The 25,565-nt window shown below is 35.4% G+C and overlaps 1 protein-coding gene across 3 annotated transcripts in view; it reads left to right on the top strand.

The window, feature by feature from the left end:
- LINGO2 (leucine rich repeat and Ig domain containing 2) overlaps window positions 1-25,565 on the top strand; it is a 467,557-nt gene that overhangs the window by 239,340 nt on the left and 202,652 nt on the right. For 2 of the 3 annotated variants that reach the window (XM_040090096.2, XM_058424072.1), the window contains 2 exons: window positions 3,435-3,507; window positions 11,132-11,211. The gene's annotated coding sequence lies outside the window, so the exon portion shown is untranslated. The remainder of the gene's footprint in view (window positions 1-3,434; window positions 3,508-11,131; window positions 11,212-25,565) is intronic. The other variant, XM_058424073.1, reaches the window with a different exon arrangement.

The raw sequence follows: 25,565 nt of genomic DNA, 5'->3' as shown, positions 1-25,565 counted from the left end.
TAATGGACAAGAAGAACAACTGAAATTTAGTTTAGTCTGGTTAGCAATTATGTGCATGTACTGAAATATTTGGTGAAAACTTACATCTTGTAACATTCTAACAGAAGAAAGTGATAGAATTTATCTTTGCAGACTATTTTCAAGTAGTCTGCAGACTAAACTCTTGCTGTAGGTAATGCTTTTTTTTTTTTTTGTATACTTTAGGCAGTTATCTGAAATGCCCTTCAGTGCTGGATTCTAAAATGTGTTACTGGTCACCTTTTAGATTATCACAAGATTCTTCAGAATACAGTCAGGACAACTCTAGATTTTTGAGCAATCTTCATCTAGACAGAAATCATGCAAACTGATAAAAAAATAAAAATGAGGGCCATATGAATTTATAAGTGCAATCACTTTCCTCTGTTTACTTTTTCCCCCCTCCCCTCAGAGCACAAGTAATATATCAGTAGGTCTTCTATGTAAGTTAAAACCCCCAAAATCTACCATGTTTAGTTACAAAGAAGAATGTCTAGGCAGCCCAGCAAAGACTGACTTCAGAACTTGAGCTGTGGGATTTTCTGGCACTTACCTCTCGTGGGCTTTATAACATCCCTGTCTATGCACCTTCCTAAGAGAATAATGAGTAAATCTTTGGTATTTCTCAGCCTTACCTGGAGCAATGTGATTTAACTTGGATGGAGCTAGTTTTTGAGAATGAGGATTTTAGGCTGTTTAAGTCAGAGCATGAATCAGGGTCTCAGAAAATCAACTGAGTTAGTTATCCAGGTCCTGGACAGAGGGAGTTTCAAGGGCCTTTAATGTTGCAAAGAAAAAATAGAGTGGATTGGTAATTCAATTATACCCTTTTTTTTTTTTTTTTTTTTTTTTAAATATAAGCTTTCTAAGTTTAACAAATGTGAGGTCAACAGAAGGGGGTTTTGACAGATTTCTTTCCAATAGTTGTGTGATTAACTTGCAAGGTCATTGCTGAATTTTTCCAGATACCTAATGTGTACACATATGGCTACATTTTTGAGAATAAATTCAAAGTTTTTATTGCCACAACAGAGCTTGAAAAGTCTGTGTCTGTAGAAAGCAAGCTTTATGCATGCTCAGGTATCATATAATAATAATCTTAAATTTTAGTCTCAGGGATTCTTATGTTACTGAAACTATATTTTATCAGGTAGATTTTTGTTTCTAAGAAACATGCAATAGGGTAGATTCAAGTGTCCAAGATCTTGAAGTAGACTTCAATATAGCCAGGTCATTTCTGACAGAATCATGTCCAAGTTGCCAGATTTGTTCAAGACAGAAGTCTTCTACATTAATTAACTGCCCAAAGAGTTTGTTTTCTCAAATTGTATCAACATTTCCTGTCCAACTTGCAGTGGAACTTGAAAACATTTAATCATTTAGCCTCTTCAACCGAGTGATGTACTACCTCAGTCATCTCTCGTGTTGAACGAGCTGATCTATTTATCACACCCCTTACCTCTAAATTAAATCTTCTAGCTCTTTCATGATTGTCAGATTCTTCCATTCTTGTGTAAATTTCCTTGAGAATTTAGCATTTCTTAATATCAGAAATGTCTAAATATAGGTGGAAAATATTGCAAATATAAATATTAATAACTACCAATCATAGAACCAGTTATATTTATGGTATTTAATAAATGTAGTAAAAATTTAATATTCAGAAATATTGTAGCTATTTTTATTAAAGAAATTCAGGCAGATAAAGAACAGAATGGAACTGAACTAAGGAGGAAAACTTGTAAAATATAAGAAAGATATATATTAAGAATATAGCTTAACTGCATGAGTATGTAATGCACAGCATGTCAAAGCAAGACCTATAAAACTGTGAAATGTAAAGTTTATATCTAGACTGCAAAGTGGTATTTTGGTATTTACTAGTAAGATTATTGCATCATTGAAAACAAAGGCTCCCATGAAACAGACGAAAGAATAAACATTATACTCCTGCTTAAACTGCCTGGACAAAAATTTCACTTTTGGCAAGAAAAAATATTAGATATGTAATTTTTTGTTAAAATCATTAAATTACTTTTAAAGATCTTAGTGATAAGAATGATTTAAGTTGTGTTATAAATACTGAAGTTTTTTCTTATGATGAATAATTTAAAAATAAATAGTATTTTAGTTTGGAAACACAGAATCCCAACACTTTAAAATGTAACAAAAAAAAAAAAAAAAAAAGAGTCCAATTATGTTTCTGCTCTGTAAAAAATATCTAGATATGGATAAAAAGAAAAACCTGTATGCTTACACAGGAATCCTGGAAGCAGGCTTGTATGTAATAATAAAAGTTTTATTCTCTATGTGATGGTGAGAACGACAGGATCTCCTAGACTATACATATTGTATTTATTTCACCATGTAATATGTCTGAAAACTGGTGCTGGACAGGGTCTGTGCTGCAACTGATAGTGCATTGGTGTGCATGTGTTATATATGTGTATTTATATACAAGACTGCTTTGCTGGAAACGTCTCATAATGACAAAATATCAGCTACACTGTATGTCAATCAATCTCTTCTTAGGATGAAATTCCTCCCTTTGAGGGTGGTGAGCACAGGAACAGGCTGCCCAGAGAAGTTGTGGATGCCCAGTCCTAGAAGGGGCTTCGAGTTTCCTGGTCTAGTGGAATGTATCCCTGTCCATGGCAGTACTAGATGGTCTCTAGGGTCCCTTCCGACCCTAACCGTTCTGTGATGTTATGAATTTTTAATTCTCAATCTGATTAGTTAAATTTCATATCAAGTTATTCATAAATTCACACACTGGCAGTGTACTGTATGGTTTAGTGGTAATGATTTATTCTACACATTACTCCCTGCTACCACTGTGTATGCAAAATTTATAACCCCATGTAGGTGTGCATGCAATGACACAGAGTGATGCAAATGTTTAGTGCTGATGGCTGGGTGCTCCAAACTCATGGAGGTTGAGTTGATCAGAAGCATAGCCCAGATGAACCTGAAAGCTCCTGTAAGTTGCTTCCTCTACTCAAAGAATTGGCAACAGGTTGTATTGATTATTGGATTACCATGTTAATGCATTATCGATAAGTTGCCTATAGGCTAGAAATTAGCACAACACACCCTACAACAAAATGAGGGGTTGAAATTTCCAGAAGAATGAACTTTAACTGGGGCAGTGCAAGTACTGTTGTGTATTTGGTGTTTAAATTCTCCCTTTTTAATACTTGCATTTAAGCCTACGGGATTAATAGGAAATATTAACCTCAAAAATTTTTAAAATAACTTTCTACTAACTAATTTTACTGCTATTTATGTTTTGATAGTGGAGAGGCAAAAATCTCAATTTTTTTTTCTTCTCTAATAATAATATGCCAGCAGCAAATGATTGCAGCATAAATACTGTCATATTTATCTCCAGCTTAATATTCTGTTTTTCCTTCCAGTATGCCATTGTTGAGTTGATGAGAGAAAGACAACGTTAGACAAAGAATTCGTAAGAAGATAGGGATGGAAAAGGTGGGTGGAAAGAAGAAAAATATTATGTTCATCTACTATCATAGATAGAGTCCTAAAGACAAAATCTGGTATATTAAGATAAAGGAGATTCAGAAGGATAAGGAAACATAAAATCCTGAGCACTCTAAGTAAAGGAAGGTTGGATTTTGAGCTTGAATAATGTTGTAGGAGAGTATAAGTTGTTAAAGTCAAGAAAGAAACACATAAATACAAGTATATGATTGGACACTGAGGTAAGTTTGAGCACCCTTCAGAGTACTAGTGGACGAGGCTAAAATAATCTGTGCTTGAAAGAAAATTTTTATTTACTAAAGTAGCTGATATAACAGATCAAGGTAGTGTTCTCAATATAGTGTTCTCTGGTATTCTGTCCTGGTTTAGGGAGAAATTTGGGAGAAAACCCCTGAATAGGATCCCTCTGGGAAGCAAACCCATGTTGCCCCTCCCTCTAACTGGTCCAGTAAAAAACTTCTTTGGAGAAAAGTGGAAAAAACTATTTTACTTAACAAACAAAGTGCATACTAGTATGAAGAATGAATAACATGAAACAATAAAACCTCTCCTTCTGGAGTGAGATGGCAAATTGAGAAAGTCCTTGCCGTGGGTGTAGTTCGGATCTCTCTCTCAGTCTCTCCTCAGTCCCAGTCCCTCCGGCGCTGCTGGAAAATGCCGAGGTCCAGGCCCCGGTGGGCTGCAGGTGCAGCCCCCAGTGCTCCCCTGGGTTTTTCAGTCCAGAGCAGGTTTAAACAGTCCCGAGGAAAAGGGGAAAAAAAACAGTACAGGGAAGTTTTCTGCCCTAGCTAGCTGAAACTAACTAAAGAAAAAAAAAAAGTCTCTGTCCTGCAGTCTTTCCAAGCCTCTGCCGAACACCCCGTCCAGAAAAGAATGAGTAGGAGTCAGGTAGTTCTCTCAAAACAAACTCCGCGCTTCTCCTTGCTCTTAGAACCAGTCTTAAAGCACAGAACTCAATATACAGCACAGACAGAGCAGACTGCTGGGGATACAAGCATCATAAAGTTACCCTAGGACAATTCTTAATGTAGTATTCTCAGTACTGTAATATATGGTATTATTATAATTCAAATAATTAGAAATCTAAGATTAAAGCTTTATCTTAAATAACTCTTTTAGTTTAATGTGACTTACTGTATTTCTCTGTATGCGAAATGTGGGCATAATCACTAGCCTGACTGCAGGAACTAATATAAACTAAGAAGTCTGCTCAGAAAATCATTGTGGTACAGCTTAAACTGGTTGAAGTTTAAGAAATCCCTGAGGAAGGGCTTTTTCAGAAATTCTCTGGTATCTTTCAGAGTTGTCATTGTGGGATATATCAGAGAAGCAAACATGAAAAATGCAGACTATAAATGTGAGGGAAGCATATTTTGTGCAGTGAACTATTTGGCAGTATGAGCTGTGAATGAGTAGAAATCTCTGTGCGTCCCATCTACCATTTCCTGAGGGACAGAGCAGTCACTACTCATGACTGCCTCCACTAAGCACCCCACATTTCATCATGTCAGAGAAATTTACAGCATTTGCACTTTCCCTTAGTGTATTTCTAAGTAAAAAAGAAAAAAGGTATCTGTTGGGATAAAAATAATGCACTTTAGTAAATGAGGAGTATAACTGGGAAATAATAATGAGTAGGAAGAAGAGGATATGAAATTTTTGAAGAACTTAGATTTACTTAAAGAACTTAAATTGATTTAACATTTTGTGAAATCATACAAAGATAAAGCACAAGTAAAATAAAAGTACATTTTTTTACCAATACTGAACTACCTAGAAAAGATAGATTTGACATGGTTGGTTATAATTTTGGCATTACTTAGAGTAATGCTTGGTGTAATTTTTTTTCTTCCCTCAGTCTCTGCATCCCAGTGCCAGAAGCAGAAAAATGTTATAGTTGAGGATTATAACACTATTTCAGAGTAAGGTCCATAATATAACAAACTTTCTTTGACCTTTTTCCTTAAACCAATAATTTCATTACAACAATTCATTCTGTATCTGCCTGTACCTTTATCAACAGCAACACCTTGCTGAGCGCTCACTGAATTTTTGCACATTCATAATATTTTTATTTATATTGAAATTTATTTAGTTTTACACAAAAGATGTTTCCACAATGTTTGTATTACATGAAAAATCACTTTATCAATAGATAGTCTATTGACTTGCAAATAGATAAACCATCCTTATGGGGTAAGAACTTAATCTATCAGAATAATAAAGGTTTCAATGCAAAACAATCCAAAGTAAAACATTTTTATTTAGTGTATCTACTGTTTAAAGATCTACTAGCATATGTTTGACATCTTTCAAACACTATCAATAAATGGTCTATATTTTCAGAATCACTTTACTGCTCTTGTTTTCCACTCTCCAGAAATAGGAATCCAAATAACCCAAATGCATTAATTTCATAGGCAAATTTCTTGGAACTTTTTTGTTTCTAACAAGATTATGGTCATGTGAAACAGCAACTGACTTTATAGAATAAGAAATCACAGTTAGGGAGCCACTGTATTTCTGAATTGAGAAATGTTTTGCTGGTAATAATTAAAAAATAATTTATTGCTTGTAGGAAATCTTGTTTTCATTATTTTCTAACAGTAAGTTGAGTCCTTCACTCATGCCCCCAAAAAATATGCTGGTCATTTGAGTCTTCTGTTAAAAAATAAGTGGATACCTACTTGTGATCAATTTAATAAAATATTTTGTTTTCAAGCCCACTGCTCTTAGGCTTGTTCTTGTGTCTTGTTCTAGTCATAAATCAGGGCTGCATATCAGTTGTGGGTAGAGACAGGATCTTTCAGATGCTTTGCAGCTGAAATATATACATATGTTCATATCATCCTTCTAGAAAGTGTGCCATTCAATTTTAATGCAATGAGTAGCATATTTCCTGTTAGGTGGAAGAGCATTCCATTTAATGCAGCTATTTGACAAATCAATTATGACATTTATTTTCATCTGTTTGTAAAGCTGGGGGTGTCAGACTGTAGATACATGCTGATCTGTTAACTGGTTAATTGCTTAATAGTAGATTTCCTGGTGAAAGCTGCTGTTTCTGCAGGTGCCATCTCATTTTCTCTGTGGCACACAATTAAAATCACGCCTCAACATTCTTTGATTACACTGAGAAAGTATGTTTGTGTATAAGTAGTCCCTTTGAAATTAATAGGTCCTGTTTAGTGAGTAATATAACAGATTATCCCTCAATATTCCTAGTTGCAATACTTAAAAAATAAAATCATAGCACAAAAAATAAACCCCTCAAGAATTCAAATGGCTCTTAATTCCAATGCTTATCATGTCCTCAGTCATTTTTCACATTGCTCTATGGTAAAATATTTCTGATTTTTCAGCTGGGAAAACACTTAAACAACTTAGCAAAATGTGATTTCTTCACCCTGAGAATTTCTTTATTTACTCAGACCAGATGTTAAGCTCAGCAGCAGTCTGTTTCCAGTACTGCTAAGGGAAGGTGAGGATTCTTGTATGAAATGAGCAACCTTTTGGTAAATGCTCTTGGATTGTAGTACTTGCAGTTTAAAGATCAGAGCTGAGTGTCACGTATATGTTTAATAAACTTCTAAAAGTCATAGTCAAAACAATAAGATGTCTATGTTTAGCAATCATTCATAAGCAGTTATATTATTATTCCAACAGTAAGTCATTACATCTTTCTGGAAAATCTGAATGTGATTTTCTATTGAGTATCTCTACGGTTGTTGGTGGGGTGGTGTTTTTTTTGTTTTGGTGGGGTTTTTTTTTTTTTTTTTTTTTTTTTTTTTTTTTTTTGTTTGTTTGTTTTTTGTTTTTTTGTTTTTTTTTTTTTCCCCTCCAAAAAGATAGAGAGAAAGAAAGAGAGGGAGAATTTTTATTATTTTATTTTATTACTTTCTAGTCATACTGCACTTCTTTCAGTGCAGTAAATTTCAGTCAAATATTAGGAAAAAATTTGATCTCTTTCTAACTGCAAGTCTTGTAGTAAGTTTATCCAAGAACAAGCGGGCATTAATTGGCCCCAGAAGACCAAAACTGAAAATTTGATATCTCACATGATAAAACCATGGATCTGGAACAGTACTTCCATTAGTTCTGTTAGTCTCAAGACATTGATATTTATATAGATCATGTAACATTTTTGCCCTGATGTGAGGACTGGAGGAAATTCCTTCTGGTTAATCCATTAGGACAGTATCTTGCTAGATAAATTGTATCTTTGTATAGCAGATTATAGTGAAAAATCTGTGACAGTTGCTGCACTGAAGCTCTTCTTTAGAGGAAACAAATTTTGAGAAATGCCAATTGGCAGTTTGGTCTAGATGACCTTTAAACTTCCCCTTCAAATCAAACTGTTCTATGATTCTCTGAAACTGCATAAGATACATGAAGTAGGGATATAATTGTCAAATAAAATGTACTTGGAGAAATATCATTCTATGAAAGGAAATTAGACTTTACTCAAAGCATAGAACTGTCACATGATTGCTCTGAATATTAGCAGTGTTTCTGCTGTTCTTTTAAATTTTTCCATTGCTTCTCCTATAATTTTACTGCCTCGTTCATGTGGCTTTACTGTACTTTTTATTTTCATTAATAAAGCATTTAGAGGAAGGAATAAGGCACGTGCTTTAAGTAAAAATATGCCTTTGTGGAAATGCTAGGATTCTTCAGGACAGGGTGTGTCAGGGAAGGTCAGAGGGAGTTTCTGTTTTCTAATTTTTAGTGCTAAGTACACACCGAAATCATGACATAAATGTTGTAAAAAATGAACTTCAGTTTCTTTTGTAGTCTTCTGATAACGGATCCAGAGTAAATATTAATATTTTTTTAGCTATTCTATACTTTCTGAATAGCTGGTTTTGCTCAGATACTAGTCCAAAGTTAGGGAACACAGGAAAGCAAGTTATCCTACAACAATGACTAGATTATCCCCAGAAAAGAACTGTAACTCAAAGTGTCAGTTTTCTCTATTTCTCCTCTTTTCCCAGTGAGAAAATAATTTATGATCAATCACAGTATAATGACAAAAAATGTAGAATGAAGCAAGAACTAAGCTTAATTCTTGTCCCTGACTTTTCTGTATAAAAAAGTGCAGGATGCTAAATAGACATTTATGTTCAGCATATCGAGTTTAAATATTTTATCGTGTCACCATTTATGCATAATTTAGAAGTTAAGTTGTTGAATCTTTTGAATGGCATAAATATTTTAAGAAGAAATATCAGAGGTCTTCTCTGCCTCAATCCCAAAAGTATGAGTTTGTGTGTATTTCTATTCTGTTTGCCTCTTGACTGCCTCTTCATTTTCATTAACAGCTGAAATTGGCTTGTGCTGCTCAGATTATTTGTCAAGAATTCTACAAAACGTCTCACAAGTCAAGTGGGTATTCTTATAGTCTTCCTCCATTTCTATGTATAACATAGGTCAATAGTAGAGTACCACTTAGCAGTGCATATCACAGAACATAATTCCTCATAATACATTAGCCGGAAAATTATTTAAACATTCAGTGCATTCTGAAAGTAAAGTAGTTAACTGAACAGCGAGGAAATTTTCTAGTGTTCCTAATATATAACAGTAAAAAAAGCATTCTCTAAAACTAGTCATGAAACAACACAGAAATCATTCTGGTAGCCTTCATATCATCTAAGCAGACTATTAAAAAATAGCTACTCTTAGAAAACATATTGTTCATTATAAAGAGGATGAAGTAACTATTTTTTGCTCACTTTAAAAGTAGTTTTAAGGAAAAGCTTTTCTGTCACGTAAATTTGGGCTGGGGCAAATTTTAATGGAACCATTAATCTATGTATGAAAGCAGTTATATCTAAAAATGGGTGGATAGAAGAAACATTTCATGTTAGGGATAGCAGTAAGGTAGGAGAAAACTGTATAAACCAAATATTTTTTAAATTGTAATCAAAACCAACTAATTGATGTTAAGTAGCTCTTATAAATTTGTAAAAATTACATGGAATTGTTAAAATTATAGCTCTTTATTAACTTTTTAGATTTAATATGTCTTAGAAATGTATTTTTCACTACTTAGCTTAACCTCTTTTTGCTCTGAATTCAGTCCTGATCTAGCATATGAATTGGGATGTTCATCTAGAGACTTCCAGTGGTCCTTTCCAGACAATTAGTCTGTGGCTTTATGTTTCTTCACAGAAAAACTCAAAAAGTCTGATACGTTGTGTCCAGTTCTCAACATGAATCACAATACCATGGCTGTAAAAGCTGCAAGACAAAAAAATTTAAGAAGCAGAGACTACTCTAATATGAACAGTTGTCTTGACTGAGATCTTAACAACAGAAAGTGGAGAAATAGATATAGTGTTAGTTATAGAAATAAACTGTGGAAGCATACATGTGAGTTTTGTGATAGCTAAGTCAAGCCTCTCTCTCTTTTCTATAAATCTGTGATTTAGAAGAGCACACCTAAAAATGCACCTGGAGAAAAATTAACATTACTTATCCTATGTTTGTTCACGTTATTTCATGGATAGACCTCAGTTTATACAGTTTTCCAGGGATTATGAAAAAGGACATTTGCAAAGCAAAGAAACCTTCCTCCCTTCACTTCTCTGGCACCTCAAAAGGAAAATAACCCTAACTAATCTAAGCCTGTCCAGTCAATATGATAAACCAATGGCTGATTATTTCATGAAAAAAAAAAAAAAAAAAAAAAAAAAAAAAAATATCAGCTGATATCTTCTTAAATAACTTGTCCATTTGGTATTAATTTTTGGTGATATCTTCCAGTTTTGTACAGCCAAGTGTTTCTCACACCTAAATTGGTAGAAGTTGTCTGAAGTCCTGAATCCAAAATGACACCTTTATTTTAAAAGAAGCATCTTGAAAATAAGACAGTATTTTTAGGTGAAACCCTGTGCCAGGTAGAAATATGGAAGATTATTTTAGTTTAATGAACTAAGTATCTGGGCTATCGGTTTATTACTTTTAAGAATGATACTAAAACTGTTACATAACCAGAAGGATGAGGACTTTTACTGAAGAACCACCATGTTGTATATTTCAGCTCCCCAGTGTTGCTTTCTTTTACCCCTGCCCTACACTTGCCCTCTTTCCCCCACAAAAAAAGCTATGATTTAATTTTTTAAATCAATTACTAAGTGTTAGAGTGCTTTATAAGCTCTTTTCTAAGTAATATAAACCTGCAATAGCTTCAAAATACACTTTGAAAAAAATGAGACATAAAAGACTACTTCTAGTCCTAGATGTCAATGTGCGACAAGTTTTGTCTCCTGCCATGACTGTCCTGTATGACTACAACTTCAGAAATTACATTTCTAAAAATTCCATTATTATTTACTAAATTTCAAAAATAGTTAGAAACTGAGGAGATATATTATGCAACTTTAACAATTTACACTGAAATGCTTTTCTTTTTTATGAGTGTTTAATGTCAAATATGTTCTATATACTCATTCTTGAAATATAAAAACAGTGACAAGAAAAATATGACCCATCACACTAACCTATTCAAGGATTTCAGTTACTCAAGTTATTTTGTCACAAATATTATTTTCTTTTATATATTTTATTTGTTGGGAGTTGAATTTTTTTTTATTTATTTTCTCATCAGGTTGATACTTAGATAGTCTGAAAGAGGTAACTAGTGGAAGACTTTCACCACAATTGTGAAAAATGAGCAGTGTCAACCTGGTAAGTTTATCTTTTTGTTGTTGTATCTATGATGGTTTACCCACAGATATTCTCATTTACATTATGTAGCAAGAGCTCAGTTACTGTTTGTTTTATTCTTGATGTAATATTTCTCTGTTAAAGTCTTAAACTTTGCCTTTTGTTTTTGAAAAAGACAAGTGCTCAGTATCTCATTAACACTCTCTGAGATGCAGTTTTGTCTTGGACCCAAGTAGTCTCCATTCCAGCCAGAGTAGTTAGTGCATAAAATTATTTTTTAATTTAGGTGTGCACAGAATACTCCCATATTTTTCCCAACCTTGTCACGTCTATATTTTTTCAATTTGAGAAAAAGTATGAACTGAAGAATCTGGGCTTAAAATGTTATTTTTCTGGTTTATTTAATTTCTTAATGTCATGGTTTAGAAATGACACTCCAAATCACCAGTCACTCTTCACTAAATCACTCCCGTAGGAGACAAAAGTCAAAGATTATGGGTTGAGATTAAAAAAAAGAAGCAAAAAAAACCCCCCAAAACCAACAACAACAAAAAACACCCGGAAAGAGCAACGATAAGAAAAATTGTCAGCAACCACAAAAATATGAAAAACAAAAGTGTACAAAATTGGGTGATTTACATGAAAGTATGTTTACAAAGACTGTGACAATAAGAAACAATATCAGACAGACCCTCCCTGCTTCCATGCTTTTTTCCCTGACCTAAAGCTATGCCGCCTTCTTAGTGGCAGGAATCCCTTACTCATGCCACCAAGCATGACCTGAGGTGATTTAGAGTAACAACCTAGACAGCCCACACAGCTCCAGGCTCTGCTCCCTCATGGTTACTGCGGAAAAAAATTAACTCTATTCTGGCCAGAAAACAGGACAACTAATTCAAATAAAACAAAAAAGGTAGAACAAACTCAACTTTTTTAGAGTTTCAAATTGTAATTTTAAAGCAGTTATTTATTCCAGCCTTATTTACATAAATATTTGTTTCAGGTGAATTTTCCTTTTATGAAAAATCTTTCTGTGGATTTTATTTCTCCCCTAGAAGAAAGTCAGTGCAATTAAAGCAGCGCTATCTCTTTTTTGACGTCAAGCAGTTTTAAACGTCATGGGATAATAGTGTCTAACTCCCTCATGTTAGTGGAACAAAGTCTATTTTCTTTACACACACACACACGCAGCCTTTGGTTAATGGTGCTCTGGAAAGTGCTGGGAAGTGCAAAGACAGTTTTAGGAATTCAGAAATAATTACAGCACTTAAAAGTATAACATGTTCAAGTTTATAATCTGAAAATACTAAAAAACAGTGGTATCACATATCTGACAAAATATAAGACCGATTTACAAATGCATTAAATTTGTCAGCAAAATACACTTAAAAAGGAGTTGCACACTTCTGTCAAGACTGGTCTTATCTCTAATTCCATATATATGTGTAAGTGTAGTCACTTATGTATGTATGTTTCTATCTATCTGTCTTCTGATGATCAAAGGACAATCGATATCCTTTATTTAAATGAACTACAATAATTTCTCTGTTTGACTGCCATTACCGACAATTAATCAGTAGTGCTTAAACACTGCACTGCCTTTAACAGCATAGCACGTAATAATGACAAAGCAAGAAACCCCTCTGTCTTGGTTTAGGAGTGGCGTTTCCTAGTTTAATGTTCCCACAGAAACACCGAAGATCACACCCAGCTTGCTCCCTCCTCCTTGCCTCCTGGCTATGGCAAGATGGAGAGGAGAAGGGGAGGCAATAAAAGGTAAAGATCCTGTACTGAGATAAGAACAATTTAACTAGAAACAGTAATGAAATAATAAGAGCAAAATAACAATACTAATACTGATAAGAGTGTACAGGACAAGCAAACAATTCACAGGCCATTGCTCACCACTTGGAACCTGGCATCACTCAGCCCCCCGCCACTCTGGCAAAACTGTCCATCCCTGCTGCTCACAGTGTGACCACGCCCCTTCAGGATGCTGCAAAAATTAACCCTGTCCTGGCTAGAACCAGAGCATTTCCACTCCTTACTCTATACCATGGACATCGTGCCCATACATACATACATGTGTGTGTGTATACATATACATACACATACACACACATATACATATACACACACATATACACATACACACTTATGTACATACATAGATATACACACATATGTACGTACATATATGCACACGCACACATATATAATATATATATATCATAAATATATATGTATCATTCCCATAGTCAGTGGCTCTCCCTCCAAAATGTCTTTTAAGTAAATTTAGTCTATGACAAAATGTCTTAAACCTTGACTTTGTGTTCTATTCATTCTAACTGCCATTCAGGGCAGGGGGACTGGTAAGGGTTGGGAGGTTGCAAGATTGATTAAATGGTAGAGCCTCCCTCACCACATCACCTTTTCTTCCTCCTGTGATGATAGTCTGAAATATTTGTCTTAGGAAAGTTTGTGATGAATTCCAAGATCCCCAGGCAACTGGAGTTTTGTATTTGAGCTCATTGTGTGATCTGTGTGATCCACTTACTCTGCGTAGCATCAGTGGCATGATGTGTCGCAGGGACTCTCCCTTTGAACATCCAGCCTAACACTGTCAGTCAGGGTGCCAGGAGGACATTTGGTGCCAGTCACCTCTGAAGCAGCTCAAACCCCTTCATAAGTATCTTGGATATAGCACTATCATTAGGATGTAGCAGGTCTCAGACCTTTTGTATCCCCTGTCTCAGAATCCCAGGGGTTGACTTCAAGTCTACCTGGGTACATTTTGCAGGGGCTCCAGGAAGGATGATTCTCACCAGCTGCAGTGTAAAGCACATTTTTCACATCTTGCTCTGTCCTGACTGTCCCAAGGGCTACCGCATTAACAATATCCTGTTCCATTTGTTCAAAATCTTGTTGTTACTCATGATCCCACTTGAAATCAGTCTTCTTTTTGGTAATTTGATAGACATCATTTACAGTATGACTCTGCTCTGGAATATAGATCCTTCAAAAAACCCACAGTGCCTAAGAAAGCTTGTATTTCCTTTTGCTGGTTGGTAAGGATGTAACTGCTATTTTGTTGTAAAATCTATCAGAATCTGACAATGTAAGTCTTGCCATTTTACTCCTAAAAAAATAATTTCCTGGACAGCTCCCTTGATCTTCTTAAAAACCTCACTTTACAACATGATGTAGACTACAGTGAGGAAACACAGAAGGAAAGTATGCTTTCCTTAACATCCAAAGGAAATTCAAAATTCTGAAAGAAGTCTTGTAACAAGCCTGAAGGAGAAAACAAGGGTGAAAATCTGAGGAAAATTATCCTCCCCTGTTCTCCCCACAGACTGTGAACAATTGTTATTGAATTCCCAGAAGTAATACCTGAGGTAAGGGCAGGAATGCATCACTGAGTACACATTGCAAATGACTCTCATTGTCCTTGATGTTATCATGTTGATACCACACAGTACAGCAATAAAGCAATCCTCATCCCTCTCACTCCTCTGAAACAGAGAATCAGGGAGAGCACATAGTGCATATATGGGAGAAAAAAATACAATGTCAAGAACCACAACCATGTGAACAGACAAAGCAACATTGTGACCGGAGGCTCTGTACCCAATAAAACAAATGTGTATATCAGATTTGTTTCCAACCCACTCTGGGCAGATCTGTCATTATCTCAATCCTTCAAGTACCACATTGGGTGCCAGAGAAACCTGTTGTGGTTTGAGCATAAGAAAATGAACAGTAAGAACAACAATATTTATAGCAGTGTTAGGCAAAAGATTCACGCGATATTGCTCACCATGCGGAACCCAGAGCCACATGACTGTGCAGCTTGCACACCCTGGCCAGATTGGGAAGGGACTCTGCCCCTGAAGATTTTGCATATTGCTGCTGTTAAAATTGGAGCAGTTGGTAAACTACTGGAAAATGTAATCAGATTTTGTATATAGATATTTGAACTCTTTTAATACACTTTCCTTTGGGAAATCTAAAACAGAGGTAAAAAACTCAACTGCAAACTTCTGAGATTCTCCCTTATTTTTGTTTTAGTCCAGTTCTCGCTGCCTATCTTTTCAAAAAACAGCTTATATTAACAGGCATGTAATTTTAAAGGTTACTAGTATGGTTATTTTCATATACAGCTGTACTTTTTTTGTTGTTTTACCTAAAAAAAACCAAGAAAGGCTTGATGGATGTATTTTCTTTATTTTTTAAGTGCAGAAGAGTAGAGTTCTGTCTTAATGTAATATGTACAATGATCAAGTCATAGTTTCCTAGAAGTCAAAGGAATTCATCAGAGATAAATCTGGATAAATAATGTTTAAAGGAAACAGAGAGTAATTTGACTGAAAAATGATCCCGTACCCCAAAAGTGATTCATTACTGAAAAAGTACTAATCTTAAAGGCAGCATTGCCAATAAGTCATGAAACAGGTTAAAAATACTACTGTTGATTATTTAAGCCCTTACTTTTAGGCACCTCAAAATGCCATCTAATTCTGTCACTCTTTTCAATTCGCACATGTATTAATAACTGTTAACCTTTTCCCTACCTTGATCTTCTTTTGGTCTTTTTGCATTTCTAAAACATCTTCATTTAATTAGGAATTCATTTGCAGCTTTAGCAATGATTTATAGTCCTAAGCTTTTTTTTTTTTTTTTTTTTTTTTTTTTTTTTTTTTTTTTTTTTTCCTGTCAATGTGTTTTTAAGTGTATTAATTGGAATGAGAAAGAAAAGGATTTGGGGAACTGCATGAGTAAATATTATAATTAAGTATAGCATACTGGTTTGGGGTTTTGGTTGGTTGTGTTTTTTGTTGTAGTTGTTGCTGCTCGTTTGTTTGGGTATTTTGTTGTTGTTTTTTGTTGTGTGAAAAAATTACTTTCAGTTTTGTGAGCAAAATTTCAAACATACTGCAAGATTTAACACACTGAAATTAGAAGATTTCATCTTAATATAATTATGGTATTTGACCTATAAAATAAGTTATATGGCATTACTGCAGCAAGAAGTATAATCAAGATGAAATCTTGTCTGTTAATTCCACACTCTTAATTGAGAAAATAGAAGTAGTGAAGTTAGGCATCTTTCCACAGGTATTGGAACAGTTTCATAAATAGCTTTTATACAGGGAAGGTGCTGCCTACTTGCTATGTGAGACAAATTGTTATTTATACCCTGGCTACCTTGTGTTGCTCTGGTTTTGAAAAAAAAATCATTTAGTGGAGAGAGTTTTCCCAGAATCAAATGTTACTGTGATCCTTTCCAGTAATCCAGAATTGTACCCAGGGAGTTGAGACAAAGTATAAATATGCCTGAAGTAGAGTAAATGTTACAAAAGCTGTCCTGTCTACTTTCCTTGGCTGAAAAGAGTGGGTTTCTCTACTCAGCTACGACTGTACTAACTATATAAGTATTTCTTCAAAATCAGTTTCACAGGTTTAGAATCACACACCTACCTTCATGTTCAAGGTCTTCTTCTATTCCATATTGGTAAAGTGAATGGTGTTTGATCTAACCTTGAAATAAATAAGCATGTCATATTCATGTCACTGTTATTTCAGTATAGCAGCTGCAAGATGCTTCTGTTAGGATGTTATGCTTCTTCATGTTAACTTGTAGAAGATATTTTTGGCTATGTCCAGTTTCTCAGTTAGTGTAGGTTTTCAGATTCAATTTGATCAAATAGAATCTGTTCTCTCATTTTAATGAAAATTTCTAGGGCTTTTGTTATTTTCTTGTTTTCGGTTGCATGAAGAATAGAGCCTTGGAATCCCCTAATTTCTCACCTTATTTATTATCTTGGGTTTGTTTCTTCATATGGGCTTTCTCTTGCTGTCCATGAGACATCTGTGGCAGTGAAAGTGTTACAAAATCATTCGTGAAATGTTGCACTTTGATCTGCTAATTTAGTAGAGGTATGGAAAGATGTTTTTTACATGCTTTGCAAACAGTAGGTGTGAGTGGGTGGAAGGGTCATAAATGACAGGGAGAGAAGAGCAACTGAGAAAGTAGGACAGGAGTTGTGGCAAGAGTGAGTAAAACAATACAGAAAGAGAATGAAGACTAGACTGATAAAATATTACCAAGGTTGTGAGAAAGGGAGAGAAAAAACTCTGAAGTTAAATAGTGTGCAGTGTATTTTCAATATGTGGTTACATCTGGAAGGTCACTGATATTTTTCCGTGCATTATGTCTTATCATAAGCATCATAAATTGTAACATCTTAGAAGCAAGCAAATGAAGAATTCTGCTTATTTAACAGCATTCTTCCATTCTCCTCTCCTTAAAAAAAAAATATACCCAGAACCCTGACCATTGTCCAATTTGTGCTGAAGCAGAAAATTTCCAAAAGAAGGAATGAATATCAGCAGTCCTTTCCCTGATGTAATAAAATTCTGATTCTCTTCCCTCGGTAATATTTTCATTAGTTTTGGGACATCATGAAGATATTTTCTTACTAAATATTACCATAGTTACTTCTTGACCTCTTTGTTCAGCAGATGCCCCCTTTTTGAGTTGGACTTGATGATCCTTCTGGGTCCCTTCCAGCTCAGAATCGTCTGTAATTTCTGGAGGGAGATTTTATGATTTTCAGGAGGTAGGACAATAAACTGTGGGACTTTCATCATACCGTGGAACAGCAGAGGAGATAATGTCAAGCATTAACTGTTCAGAAATACAGAGATCATATTTTGTTGCTAAATCTCCCTTAGGTTACCTCACCTCATTGTTCTTACATAATTTTACCATTCATTTCAGTTCCACCAGTAGGCACAAGAGGATAGTAAATTCTCTGAACCCTTCTTGTTGAATTGTCTCTCCCAATAACACCCTAATTAAAGCTCCATGAAAACAAGACAGATTCGACTTCTTTCACTTTCAAGAATTTCTATGAATTTTGCAGGGTTGGTTTTAAACCTTAGATTATTCATATGTTTCACCATGTTCTTGAAAGACATCCAGTTTTCAGTTGGTTTGGAGAAGAATTTATAACCCTTTAATTAAGTTCTGATGAGAATTTTTCAGTAATGAAAGCAGAAAAAAAGGCTCATTAAGAGAACAGAGTATCCCATCTTTAACAATGCTCTTAAAAAACAAAACAAAAAAAAAAAAAAGGCAGAAAACCTTCTATCATGTGAAATTGCAAAATCTTTTTTTCTCTTTTCTGATATTTCTGTTATAAAGTATGCTTTATAATAAGAATGGAATAGTATAAGATTCACTTTGAAAGCTAACTAATCCATTGCTGACAAAGAAAGCAAGCACATCCTGACCTATGCAGCAGTGAGTTAGGGTCCACAGTCTTATGTTTGGACTTCACACAAGCACAAATATACCTGCTTGTGAGGTATTATTGTTTTATTTTTACTTATTTGTCGCTGTGCCTTGTCGCTTCACACAGACCACAGGCTAGCTCAGGTCCACTGCGGCTGGTGTTCTGTGGGTCGGGGCAGCAAGGCACGCAAGCCACCTCCTCCCCGTGGGTACTTGGTTCCCCACCAGGCGACAGGACAGGAGATGCAGACATGACCACGGCGGCGAGAAAGAAGCCGACTCTCTGGCACAGTGCTGAAGGTGTTTATTGAGGGAGTCAATGGACGGAGCTCTACCTCGGGTGGCAGCTGCGCTCAGAGAGCCCCGAGCAGAGCTGTGCAGGAACTTTTAACCGGGGGAGGGTTCTGGGGAGGCGACAACGGGTTGACCAATGGGAAACCGAGGGGGTGTAACTGGGGGTGTTAACCACAAGATGGGGGTCCAATCTCAAGAGGGAGGGAGGAGACTGCTTGGGCACCCACCAACCACTCAACGCCCTCCCTGGATCTTTCCAGAACCCAGGGAAGGGCTCCAGAGTGACGGACAGGGCGCCCAAGGGGAGAGAGAGGGGATTGACAACTGGGGTAGAGGGGGGTAGGGGTAATTGACATTTAACAAACTGTTATATAACAAACCTGGGGACAAAACCATTTGGGGGAAAATTAGGGGGTACAAGGAACAAACCAAATTACATAGAATCTATAAAACATACATAGAACTTATCAACAATCCAATCAATTAAAAACACGCCGCTACATTATTTACTGGTACTGACAACACATCTCCATAATTGCTTTATGCTTTAATGACCTTCAAATCACAGAATCCCAGAATGAGTAGGTTGGAAGAGATCTTCAAGATCACTGAGTCCAACCCATACCCTAACACCTCAACTAGATCATGGCACCGAGTGCCACATCCAGTCTTTTTTTAAAATACTAATAGAAATAAAAATTTAAAATATGACAGCTCATATAGAATTTATTTAGTTGTGGCACAGTGCCTCACTCATATTAGAATAAATAATTCTGAGGAGTCTTTATATTGCAAAATATTTTTATGTTTGAGATCTCAGATATTTGCCACATGGTCAATGAACTAAGTTTAAGGATAATTTAATATTCTTCTAGAAGAGTAGGCTGATCAGTTCATAAGTGTGTGCTACAACAACTTTCCCGACAAACTTCTCCCTATCTAGAATGAATCCTGAAAGATACTGTGCAAAACTGTTAAATATGATCCTCTTTGTAATTTATAACATAAAAATATTATATTATAATATGTAATTGTTGAAATTTGCTTTGTTGTACCTTACCTAGATAGTTGAGAAATTATTAACTATCAAAGAAAATTCTTAGTTGTGTTATGATGCTAATCAAAATTCACGCCTCTAGCAAACATTCCTACAGCAAAATGAAAAAAAAAAAAAAAGGTAGATGAGATGGATAGGAAAATTAAGCTATAATACCCAAACTATACTTTTTTTTTTTTTCTTTTATTGTCAGAAAAGGTTTTATTTTCAGCACTGATTAATAAATTAGCTCTGGAGATGGCAAGATGGCAATATGAAATGCAGTTGACAACAAGAGTGAGTTTTCACTTCATAATTTAATGTGCTTAATTTATCAGTAAGTTAAGCTTATTCAGTAGTCCTACATGTTAAAACATTTTCATTAAAGTAACTTTTCAGTTTGCTACTTTCTGACTTTGTGCTAGAGCTGATTTATTCTTTGTGGAAGAGACACGAAGCATTTCTCAGCTTATAATATGTTAGTAGAGAGAAAAACAATATATCACAGTCTTTATGATAAACAACAAATCTTACTATTAATGGCCAAAGTTACTTCACAAGCCAATGTCTTCCAATGATATTGCATGAAAAAAAAAAAAACAGATAAGATGTGTTTGGCCCAAGCTAAATTTAATCAAAAAAAAAGGGGGGAAATGGCAATGCATACAGCAGCACAGAGAAGAGAGGTGGCTTGGATGAAGCACTCTCAAATACTAAATTCATTATTGACTTAATGGGGAATTTCTGTGAGTTTCTTTTTATTTGTTTGTTTTATAAGTTTGTTTTGTTTTTGTTTATAAGTTTTGGTTTTTTCTGTTATAATGTAATAACATCTCTGGAAATTCTTCCAGTAGCACAAATTAATTTCTCCTGACCCTTGCTTGCTCTTTTAAAAAAATATTCAGAGGGCTTTGTTTTTCTTGAAATGACCCAATGGCATTTTACTGCAAGGGTTAAGGAGAAAAAGAGAGATGTTGGTAAATCCATATGGAACAGCCAGCATGAAAATCATTGAATTAGAGAGCTGCTGCATAAATGGAAACAAGAGTGAAAGGTAATGTGAGAGAACTCATGAAGGTGCAGAGCCCATATAAATGTGTGCTCAGGACAATTCTGCAAGAAAGAAAAGGGAACACACACTCAGGTGGTCCCTCACTTGCCAGGGCAAAGGACTTAGATCACAAGACAGTTCTTCTTGGTTAAACAAACCCTATCCTCCACAAGGGCAGTCTAAGAAGATGCAGGTACATGTGAAAACTGTTTTCAGCAAATTTCAGTAACCTGAAGTCTCTTAGAGACTCATACAATAATTCATCTAGAACCATTACCCTTTTTTCTGCCACAAGAGGTCATGCTAAAAGATTTGTCCCATCTTTCTAACAAACCCCCTTTAACTACTGAAAGGCTGCAGTTAAATCTTCATGGAGTCTTCTCCTGGCTAAACCACTTCAACTCTCACAGCCTTTCTTCATAGGAGAAGTGTTCCATCCCTGTGCCATTTTTAAACATTTCCATCTAACTGTATTCAGGATTCAGATTGTTAGTTCTTCTTTTTCCTCTTGTTTTCCTTTTTCTTATCCTCTAATCTTCCCTCTCTACCTCTGTGGATCTATATTGAAGAAACTGAGCATTATTCCTGCTGCTTTTTTTCATGCTTAAGGGACATTCTAAAGCATTCCAAGTCGCACTTTTGTGTTCACTATTTTTTTTAATAAATCTAGTACACTGTCTTGCCAGAAGCTCTTTCCTTTCCAATGGAACATATCACAATCAAAATTACAAATCTGCCTCACCTAAAAGTAAAATAATAAATTTGATTAATATATGACTGGGCTGGTAATGTGTAATAATTATAGCTAATGTATCACAAGAGGCAATAAATACTGATAGTAAGATGTACAACAGACATTTTCAGGAATGTGAAAGCCACAGAATATATTCCTTTTATCTCTTCTAGTTTGTTTCGGTATGTAAATTTATCCTTTTAAAACTATACAGCTGTTGTCAAATTAAAAATTTATCTCCAGCTTACCAAAATACAGCAGAAATTTCTAGCAGTACACTTTGTAGAGAGGAAAAAAATAAAATTAATAAAATCAGAATATTCATTGAAAATAATACCTCAATCCTCATTAAACTGCAGATGTCTAAAGGATATGCAAGCATACCTACATTCATGGATGCATGCATTTTTGCTTTTGTAAAGGACCAGCTGCTCTCTGGGGTTGTGATGTGCCTTTAGGAAGCTGATCAGAGTCCATTTCTTCTCTCTCTATTGATTGTGAGAAAAGTATCAAACAAAACAAGGGAGGTTTCCTCTCGTTATGCATTATTACATATTTCAAATCCAGAGTTAGAACTGTATCTGAAGAAAATGGGTGAAATCGTTTGAGACTTTCACCAGTGTGTAATTTCATTAGAAATCATTAAGTCACTGTAGAGAAAAAGAAAAGAAGAAAAAAAAAAAAAAAAAAATCCCAGGGAGGCTTGTTCCTTTCAGTTTTCTTTTGAATTACATACAAGAAAGATTTTTTGAAGATTTTCTCTCTTGGTTTTCATGATGGTGTGCATTGCCATCTCCAGTTGTACTGCCAGTAATGTAATATGGTTGGGTCTAAAATTTCGATCAATATGTTCTCAAGTGCTGAGCAGATATAAGTGTAGCTTTCTATCTTATCTCTATACTCTACTGAATGTGGGTTTTTTTCTATTAAAAATTCTGTATTTATATGGCTGTAAAACTTGGAAGGAGTTTCACATATTAAATTTTGCCACAGTATCAAAATTAAATCATTCTCTGGATCTGGGCATGCTAAAGCTGTAACATTTATTTGCTAATATTTGGTAGCTTGACTAGTTCAGAGTTTTGGGGTGGCTTTTTTCCTTCTTATTACACTGCTGTTGTGCTCATACAATGTTGAAATTTGAAGAAGCTCTGTGTTATTTCAACATTATTATTTTCTGTGTTCTATTTTTTGCTTGTGTGTTGAATTTTAATTCCCCTGGAACCCTAGACTGCTGACAGAGCCAAAATACTAATAGCAATTAATACTTGGACTGTGCTATGTAAGTAGCTCAAACTTTCTGTAATACTTCATCTTCTAGAAAGAGGAAAATTTGGAAATAAGTAGTCACCAAGTCTTCTGAGAAAGTCCTTTTTGGCTTCAGATTAAAGGAAATTTTTCATATGCCACCATAAATAAAATTTTTGAAAGGCATGTTTATTGAAATTCAGGACGTTAAAGGACAAGAGACTTGATTTCACAACACTGACAGGGTACTAATCCCTCTGTATTTTTATTTTACTTCCATGAATTTCTTAAGAAAACATAGCACGTTACCTGACAGATTTAAAAGGCTTACCAAGGAAAATTAGTGAGTTTGATTGTTTAATTAGTTTAGGAAGATATTTGACAAATATTTACCTCAGTTCTCATACACTTCAGCATGCCTCTTCCTTAAAACAAAGTCATATTGTTTATTGTGGAGTGCAAGAGCTCCAGAGAGTGTTGCTTCATTACTAACTCAAGCAATGAATTTGTGCAAATTTCTACAATGGGACATTTGGGGACAGACATAAATTTTGTCATTCTGCAAATATTGGGCTGTGCATGATCAAGATGTTTTTTGGTATAAGCTGTAGAAAATGTAGATTATCCTACTATTAATCAGAGCACACCAGAAAAACAAACAAACACAAACTACCAACATTTTAAAACTATGAAACTTTAAGAAACATTTATTTGGAAACTACTTGCTTCTGTTATTCCTTCAGGAGGTTCTGTTGTGCATCTAGAACAAATCAACATGATCTTTGGCTTAGTAAGTATTCTAGAACTGGTTAAACATTCTTAGAAATTGGCAGAAGGTAACAGAGTGGCATAGGAAAATTTAAGTCAGGTAGAAGATAAGACAGCCTTTTTCTTCCTCTTCCCTAAAAAAAAGTAGAATATTTTTTACAAAAAATATTTTACTCTTTTTAATCACAAAGCCATTTCAGGAGTAATTTTCTGATTAGTGTTATTTATAACATCATCTTACATGAGAAGGCAGCAGTTAGACGCTCTTGTCTTTTAATTTATGTAGGTAATATCTATAAACTATTGAGACAATATCCTCTTCTAAATTTGCAGGAAGTATTATGGCCTTTAACATCCCAAATTATGCAAAACCTATTGTGAAGCTGTTGGGGGTTAAGTTTTCCTGCGGAAGTTTTCCCCCCCATAAGTTGCTAGGAGACTAAATACTGATAGTTAAAGGGTGCTTAACCCGTACAAAAGGTGTGGAACACTTAGTTTGGTGGGGAGGAAAAAGACTCCCGGTGAGCTGAGGGTCTGGGTTCTTTTTCGGCTCTCGGTTTTCCTGAAGGAGGACAGTCGAGTGATGGCTAGCTGCGTGGATTCCACGGTTAAAGGAGGGGTTCGGTCCTGAGAATTCTATCATCTGCTGGAGCACCCAGGAATTCAGAGTTTTTTGCTTGCCCTGCTGGATCTGGGTCAGCCTGGGTCCAGCTGCCGTGGTTTCTCCAGCACTGCTCACTTCACCTGCCAGGACACCCCCCTGCCTGCCGGGACAACCCACCCTTTCCAGCCATCAGCCCCAGAGTTTCCACCAATTTGGCTTGGTGCTCTTGGGATGCCAAGAGATCAGACTGCCCGGGACTTGTGAGACAAAGCCCCTCGGGGTTCTTGGTTCTGTTTTATTATTATTATAATTGCTGTTGTTGTTTGTCTGTCCTGCTTTATTTACTAGTAAAGGACTGTTATTCCTTTCCCCATAGCTCTGACTGCAAAGTTGGGGTTTTTTAAACTTCCAGATTATAATAACACGGAGGGAAGGATTGGAATTCCCCATTCCTAGAGAGGCCCTGCCTCTCCCTAGCAGATACCTGTCTTTTCAAACCAAGACAGAAGCCCAGGCAGAGTGTCTGCCACATCTGTGGAAATATATTGCAAAACAGGAAAAATATTTTGACAAAGCTCCTTAAATGCTCTGTTAAGTGCTGATGTCATATTCTCATTGTGCTTCACAGAATTTTGTCACAGAATTACAATAAAATATAGAAATATTTTGTCATTGCTATGTAAGATTTGAAGTGAGAGACTACAGAGAATGGCATTTGTTATTAATTATTAATTACAGGTCTAGGTCTCCTTTGGCATTCTCAACAGCTTATTTTTCAGACTTTATGGAGGATAGCAATTAACTTTTCAAATAGGGCCACTCATGAGGATACCAACATCTAAAATTAGACCTCTGAGTTAAAAAATCTTGCCTAAAAACCTGACTTTCCTTTGCTGCTACTAATGTTAATAATAAACCTCAGGGCCTTAAGATCTCTTCTCATTTATACTTTCTATTCTCCTCTGTGGATAGTTTGTTCTGAATTATTCCTCTTGCGTTATCAAGGCTACATCTGCTGCATTCCTTTATTATAACAGACTGCAGTGCCACTTCAGTAATTGCTAGAGACAGCTAGGCACCAGCATTTAAAATGCTATGTGTGAAAGCAAAACCACCTGACAATTTTCTATCTCTTGTCTTGTTACAGCTTTATGGCTGAAGTTGTTTTGGAATTAGGGACATATTTCTTGATGAAGTTGCTTCTTGTTTCTTTGGTTCGGCTTTTTTTCTTGGGGGCTTTTTAGCATTTGACTAATGTTGTTATTTTATGCTACCCCAATGACATTTCTGTAGGAAATGGGTATTTGAGCTGGCTCAGAAGTAAAAAGTCTATTTGCAAGC

This window comes from Hirundo rustica, chromosome Z (genome assembly GCF_015227805.2).
Source record: "Hirundo rustica isolate bHirRus1 chromosome Z, bHirRus1.pri.v3, whole genome shotgun sequence".
NCBI classification, from domain to species: domain Eukaryota; kingdom Metazoa; phylum Chordata; class Aves; order Passeriformes; family Hirundinidae; genus Hirundo; species Hirundo rustica.
Note: the sequence above shows the minus strand (reverse complement) of the source record. Positions and strands in the feature narration are given on the sequence as shown.